Source organism: Mirounga leonina, unplaced genomic scaffold, assembly GCF_011800145.1.
Source record: "Mirounga leonina isolate KUSES-001 unplaced genomic scaffold, KU_Mleo_1.0 Mir_93, whole genome shotgun sequence".
Taxonomy (NCBI): domain Eukaryota; kingdom Metazoa; phylum Chordata; class Mammalia; order Carnivora; family Phocidae; genus Mirounga; species Mirounga leonina.
Genome location: NW_023270854.1, coordinates 7,257,543 through 7,265,373, shown reverse-complemented (window position 1 = coordinate 7,265,373; position 7,831 = coordinate 7,257,543). Strand labels below are relative to the sequence as shown.

At 40.7% G+C, this 7,831-nt stretch overlaps 1 pseudogene; it reads right to left on the bottom strand.

Moving 5' to 3' along the window:
* Nucleotides 1-5,963: 5,963 nt before the first annotated feature.
* On the bottom strand, nucleotides 5,964-7,502 carry LOC118004698 (annotated as a pseudogene).
* Between the last annotated feature and the right edge of the window lie 329 nt (nucleotides 7,503-7,831).

The following is a 7,831-nucleotide window of genomic DNA, read 5'->3' as shown; positions in this document are numbered from 1 at the left end:
ATTTAAGAGTTAGCTGAGGGCGCCTGGGTGGCTCAGTCGGTTGAGCGACTGCCTTCGGCTCAGGTCATGATTCTGGAGTCCCGGGATGGAGTCCCACATCGGGCTCCCTGCTCTGCGGGGAGCCTGCTTCTTCCTCTCCCCCTCCCCCTGCTTGTGTTCCCTCTCTCGCTGTGTCTCTCTCTGTCAAATGAATGAATAAAATCTTAAAAAAAAAATAAAAAAAAAGAGCTGAAATTCTAGCCTCCTTCATAGATGTCTTGCCTGAAAACCCTTTTCCTTAACAATTTCCCTTTTCTCTGGAAAGACCCGGTCTATTGACACAATTAAGGTATTTGTGCTATCTTTATTGTTTCATAAATGTTTTCTTTCTGGATGAGAAACTGCATGATGACAACCACATTTCAAAACTTTTCTCTTTACACACATGATTTAGTGATGAGATTGTGATTTTCAGGAAATACTTGATCTACTAACAATTCTTCTACCCATATAACTGCTATTATTTTAGCATGTTAATTATTATATTAGTTGGTTCTTAGGATTCCAAAAAGATTTACAAAGAACACATGTTTTTTAAAAGAATCTACTTTTTCCAGCTTTTGAGGAGTCATCCAATGATAATAGCCCAAGATAATCATTCGCCAGCTTCACAGTGGCTTTTATGGGAAGAATTTTGGTGCGAGCAAAATTTTCAGAAGTCCGTCTTTTTTAACCACACATTCTCATCCAAAAAAAGTGAACAAGAGTCGTGGATTAGAAGCTGTTCAATTGCCTGTGCGGTGTCATTGGTCCTGGATGTCATCCATCCTGGGGCATTTGTCCTCATAAACAGAGGAGGTTTATGAGTCCAAGACTAGGGGGTCAGATTTTGCCCATTACTGTTATTTACATTCACACTGGAACTGATTTGTTTCCTGTTTCTTTTCCTTTAGTAGTGTTTACATTGTGGAAATAATCTGGCAATAAAGTTTCTTGAGCATTTTATTTTTTAAAAAATTTTTTTAGATTTTATTTATTTGAGAGAGAGAGAGACAGAGATAGTGAGAGAGCACAAGTGGGGAGGAGAGGGAGAAGCAGGCTCCCCACAGAGCAGGGAGCCTGATGCGGGACTTGAGTCGATCCCAGGACCCTGGGATCATGACCTGAGCCGAAGGCAGCCGCTTAACCGACTGAGCCACCCAGGCGCCCTCTTGACCATTTTAAATCTAGCCAGTGGATTCTGCTTTCTCTGGAAAGAGGGTGGCTGATATTTGTATGAGCCTACCTTTATATTACACTTGGGGGATTAATTACCAAGTACAAGCCTATAAAGAATCTGGAAGAATGTAAAATGCTTTGGTGCAGGCTTAGCGGAAGGGAAGTTTGAATCAACTTCTCGTCATTATGATAACGGGGTTAGAAATCACACTTCATATGAGATTGGAAGTGACTTTAAGATGAGTTTCTTTATCTTCTTCTGGAGGGATCATGAATGTCTCATTCTAGTTCACTTTATGGGCATAAGGAATATAAAATTCAATCCTTCAAATTAGGATTTATATGTATGTGTGAATGTATCATCTTAAACAATGTCCATGCCCTGATTTTTATATCTCAGAAGTTCTTTTTATTACTACATGCATAAACTAATAACAAGGCCACAGGGAGGTGGGTTACATTAAAGGTTGGAGGAAGAGTCCCAGAGGGTACCTGTTGCATTCTTCCCAGGAGCCTTGAAAAATAGAGAGACTGTCATTCATCTAGAAAGAGAAAAAAAAAGAAATAAGAATCTCCTGGATGTATCTTCCAACCCTGTGTTAATGACTAGGAAACCCATCACTTAGGTATTCTCCGTAGATACCCAAAAGAGTTGTATGAGTTTGTGGGTAATTGAAATATTTTGTATAATATTTTCATTTTAGAATCAGACTCTGGTGTGAATTTTATGCCCTTGCTTGACAAGCACACAGGAGCTTGGTCCTGAAATTTGCATATTCTTGAATGCTCATGCTGGGCCTTGTAACTGAGATTTACAAATATTCCTTTTCAGCTAGGCAGCCAGAAGCAGGAGCTCCTGGAAGTATAGCTTTGGGAAAAAGAAAAAAAAAAAAAAGAAAAGAAAACATCCTACATGACACAGGATGAGAAGGACTAAGAGTTTTCTTCAGCAGCCACACCACACAGGGATTTTGCATTCCTGTCAGGTTAAAAAGAGACCAAAACAAATGAGTGAGCCGATCGCATGGGGTGATTAGTAATTCTCTTCCATCGGAACTCCTGTGCCTTGCAGAGCCCCGCTATTGGGCTGCACGCTATTTTGCCAGATAACTCTTCCTCTTAATTGCCGTGTTTGTTTCCTTCAAGACCGGTTCAGCCTCATTGTTATGCTGCTTGTTCTTGGATGCTTCTGCTGCAAGGTTGCTGTAATACCCTCAACTATGTGTGTCCGTCGATGGAGAAGTTGTCCTTTCTCACAAATGGTGGAATAACTAAGCTGGGGTGTGCGGAAGAGGTCTTGCCGGTTCTACATCGGAAACCGTTGATCTGCCTGTGTTCAGGCAGGAGTGAAAACAGCATGGTTAGTTCCTGGGACAGTGATACTCCCCGTGGGGCTTTCCGTTGACTTCTGAGTGAACAGAGGAAGGGCTGCTGAGCTGCCAAAGGGAACGGGGTCCACTCTGGAACAACCAACATTGTGCGGAAGTTAGAGGGGGAAAGTTACAGGTACAAAAGGGCTTTCCTCTTGTTCTTTTAAGCCAGTTCCGAGCTTTGATATAGGCTTTGCTGTCAGAGATTTTGCTAGTAGTCCAAAGGAAAGTCCTATATTTGCCTAGGATAAAAATGAAGCTTCCTGTTAAGGACACAGAGTTCTGTGTTTTCATCAAGCACCTGGTGATCCGATTCTTTTCAACTTGGCTCTCTAGACTACTATTTATAGAAACCAGAACCATCTCTATAGGGTCCTAAGGTGTCAGTCCTAACTCAGTGTGGAGGGCTACACTACTTTGATTTTCCTCAACCACTTTTCCAGATGGGAGCTGCTGGGAACCCGAGGAGAAGCCCACACTTTCCCGTTAGATATAAAATACTCCTATTGTGCTGTACTCAATTGGACATGCAAAAGTGATAGGGTGACACTCACTGAAATAGTTGATGGCATCAGACTCTGAGCATCTATGTTAAAATCACATCTTGTTTATCTGTGTTTCACACAGAGCAAACACCCAATAAAGATTAGTTTATAAATATATAAGCCCTCAGATAAAAAGGCAATGATTATTTTGTGTCGAGTACAAAGCCACTCTAATAAGTGTGACTTTGATGGAAAATATGTAGCAAAACTTACAAGTTTGAGCCTTACCCCTCCAGGAATAATAAAACAGTAAATAAAGTGGGCATGTTAGCTTCTACATTATATCTAAAAGTTAAGCTCTCCCAGGGTTTGTGAAGTCTAGGTTGAATATGAATGAAGACCACCTGAATGAGAATAAGCGAAGGCTGTTTATTCAGATCTTGCTCTAGTTCTAGCAAGGGGATCGGCCACCATCACTTGGGTTAGCAGAGACTCAGAGGCAGGCAGAGGAGTGGAGATGCTCTATAGGAAAAAAGGGAAGGCTCCCCGTATGCCCTGCTTGGAGGGTGTCAACCCCAGGGAAGCTGCAGGTGGGCTAGCTGGAAGCAAGCATCCGATGTGATTGGTTCCATGTGCATATTTGGCTTTCTCTGACTGGTCCCAACAATTGGCGTAGCTGTCAGTCATGGATCAAGTCCTGCCTAGTTAGGGTAGATTACTGCAAATAGATTATGGTTTGGTTTCCTGGACTGTGCCTCGAGATAATGGTCTGAATTCCTACAAATCTGATGTGCAGATAGTAGGCTAGCTTTCAGGATTGGTTATTGCAGAGAGTGGGTTGGTTTCTTGGACTAGCCGTTGTAGGCTGGAGGCTAGACTTCAATTTTTATGTGTGGTCTGACCATCGTCTGCTTTTCATGGTGTTGAGACTGAGACAGTCGTGCTGAGTCCAAATATTTGAACCATATGGAAAAACCTTTACATTATAGGAGTAAAATTAGCCAATTGTTGGTTTTTACAGTTATCATTTTATTGCATGTCATTTCAGTGCACTGGGCAGATGCAGATGAAGGTTTGTGGTAGCTCTGCACGGAGGGAGTCTGGGGACACCATTTTTCTAACAGCATTTGCTTATTTGAGTCTCTGTGTCACATTTTGGTGGTTCTCACAATATTTCAAACTTTTTCATTATTATTATATTTGTTATGGTGACCTGTGATCATTATGAGTCACTGAAATCTCAGATGATGCTTAGCATTTTTTAGCAATAAAATATTTTTAAATTAAGGTGTGTACATTTTTAGACAAATGCTGTTACACACTTTCTAGACTACAGCAAACTTTTATATGCACTGGGAAACCAAAAATTCATTTGACTTGCTTGATCGTGTTAGGTGTTTGACTGCAGTGGTCTGGAATTGAACCTGCAGTATGTCTGATATTTGCCTGTATATGAAAAAGATCTTTGTGCTCACACAGCTTTGTAATACTCTTGAAATGCAGTGATTCTGACATTAATTTTTAGGAGCTCTCTAGGCCATAATTAGAAATGTTCAACTGAAAGAGAATTCTCCAAAGTGACAGTGAAGGAGTGCAATTTATTTAGCTTTGCAATTAGAACAAAAGTGATTCCTAAGGACAACAAGGATGATAAATCATTCCAGAGCGACATGTAGAGTGATGCAAAAAGTGAGAATAAAAAACATCCTGGAAGAGAAAGTCAGGAGAAGTGCAGGTGCCCAGGGGTTACTGCAAAATGAATGAGTGCCTGGAAGATCAGGTGTGCGATCAGACCCCACACCAACTGGAATTTAAAAAGACCAGTGGAAAATTACAGCAGCATAAGAAATAATTACAAGGAGAAGCCTTGATCACATTAAAAAGTGTATAACAAGAAAATAGCTTGAAGTCTGAGGCATATAATGAAGCAGATCCTTTATCAAGGAAAATGCTAAAATGGTAGTATGCTTTGTGGAAAATACAGGATTTGAATATGGTCATTTGACTAATGATTGAGGGCTTCTCATTATGAAATAGATGAGAAAATTTTTTTTTCTAGTGAGAGCTTTGAAGGAGCAAAGCAACTACCAGTTTAGTGATGATCAAAATGACACCAATATAATAGAAGAGGGACATAGAAAATAAACCTCCCCAGGCTTATGGAGCTTTTAATTTCCATCCAGAAAATTGAGCTTTATCAGTGGATGCCATTGTCATTATAAGGCTGTTAGTTGCATTTGTGAAGTTTCTGGATTAAAAAAATTGGGCTGGTGATTCTATATTTTTGTATCCACTTTATTTCATTTCAATACTGAATTACTTTCAAAGAGGATACTTTTATTTTTGGTAAGATGTATGAATAAATATAGAGAACAAAATCAATCTCATTTTTACTATAAAATCTTCTCTCTTATAGTCTGTTCTGGCTGTTATAACAAATATACCATAAAGGGGGTAGCTTATGAAAAATGGAATTTTGGGGTACCTGGGTAGCTCAGTTGGTTAAGCATCTGCCTTTGGCTCAGGTCATGATCCTGGGGTCCTGGGTGGAGCCCCAGGTCAGGCTCCCTGCTCAGTGGGGAGTCTGCTTCTCTCTCTCCCTGTTGGTGCTTTCTCACTTGTTCTTTCTCTCTCAAATAAATTTTAAGAAATTAATAATTCTTAAATAATGGAATTTTTGTTTTCAGTTTTGAAGGTTAGAAGTCCAAGATCAGGTGCCTGCCGATTCCGAGTCTGGAGACGGCTCTCTTCCTGGTTCATAGACAACCATCTCACATTGTCCTCACAATGTGAGTCAGAAAAGGACAAGGGAGCTCTCTTGTAAGGGCACTAATCCCATTCATAAGTGCTCCACCTTCATGACCTCATCGCTTCTTAAAGGTCCTATTTCTAAACACCATCACATTGGGGGTGACCGTCACATATGGATTGGAGGGGGACCCAGACATTCAGGCCATGACACTCTCCAAACATCTTCAAGACCTGGGCAAGAGAAAAATCCCAGATATTAAAATATAATAAATTGTTTCCACTATAAATGTTACTATATGTGTTAAAGCAGATTTGGAAATCTCTATAAATGTTACTATGTGTATTTTTTTGAGCTTTTGTATTTGAGTTTATTCTTCATTTAACTTTTAAAACACTACGATAGTTGAATATTAAAACAAAAACAATAGCGAGTAGTGAGCTATGATTATAGTCCTTCACTCACTCAGTACGACATATAAAATGTCAGCTGTGTTATTCACTGGCCCCATTAAGAGGCCTGACACTGAACACCACCCCTAGGATGAGGTTCATCCTCCTCATATGCTTCCCCATTGTAATGGCGCCATCTTTCCTGATTTGGACCAAAGCCCACCAGTTCTACCTGGTGCATTTCATCACTATCTTCTACTTCCTTTGTCTCAGGTAGGAGTTTTTCTGGCAGAGACAGCTTATCAGGAGCGAGAAAGCCATTCTCAGGAAAGTTTACCTTCAATTCAATGATTAGGCGACTCTTCTCATATGGTCTATGATAAATTAGCATGCCTTCATCTAGCACACACTTGATATCTCCATGCTTGACAGTCTGACCTGGATGAGAGGTGATGTGATGGTTTGGTTGTCAAGAGTAGATACTGGGTTTTGAAAGCTGCACAGTACTTCAACCAGCTGTATGTCCATACCCATGAAAAGGTCTTCTTCTAGATGAGTAAAAACATCATGGTCCTTCTGATCTAAAACAGTGATAATATTTCCTGGTTCCAGTCCTGGTTCCTGGTCTCCTTCACCATAGAATGTTGTCTTCTGGCTGTGTTTCATGCCTTTATCAATATGAACTTCTAGAATCTTCTTCTCTCAAATGATCTCCTTCCATTGCAGCTTTTACATCTATCTTTAGGACTGATCCATTCCCTGTGGCCCTGGTGCTCCATGCACACAGACTGAATTTGCTGAACCATTCCAGGTCCTATCTGATGAATTCTTATTTGCATTCCAGTACCTCAGCAATTGGGACAACATTCTACCACTTCTTTCTTACTACCTTAGCCTTCATATCTGTCACAAATCACATTCTTTTGCAGAACTAGATTTCTTGTTGTACTATTATATAAATCTTCTAAGGTGACTGAGAACTGATGCACAACATTTTTACCTTTCCTTTCTCTCCACATCCTTCCTCTTTCTCCAAAAAAACATATCAAAGATGTCCGTGGGAGAAGGAAAACCACCACCGGCTCCACCTTCTTTAATTGCCTGTTCTCCTCCTTTATCCTGTAATTCCCTTTTCTTTGCATCAGAGTACTTCATAAGCCTGAGAAATCTGTTTAAACTTCTCTCCTTCATTTGGATTTTTATCAAGGTGGTACTGCAGGGCCAGTTTCCTGTAAGTCTTTTTCAGTTCTTCCTGGGTGGCATTAGCTTTGACCCCCACAACATCATAGTGAATGGTTTCTTTCACCATCTTCTATAGCTGGTGAGGGGGCTGAGGCCAGTGTGGGGGAGCGGGAAGGAACGTCCTGCTGATTGCAGCTTGGGCAGGCACTACTCCTCTGCTCCACATGGAGCGTTCTGGAAAGTTGCTGTTACTATGTGTATTAAAGGGGATTTGGAAAATACAGACACATAGAAGAAAAATACTAATGAAAAATTGTATCATTCAAATAAATTTTTTTTTAAAGATTTTATTTATTTGACAGAGAGAGCCACAGCGAGAGAGGGAACACAAGCAGGGGGAGTGGGAGAGGGAGAAGCAGGCCTCCCGTGGAGCAGGGAGCCCGATGCGGGGCTCGA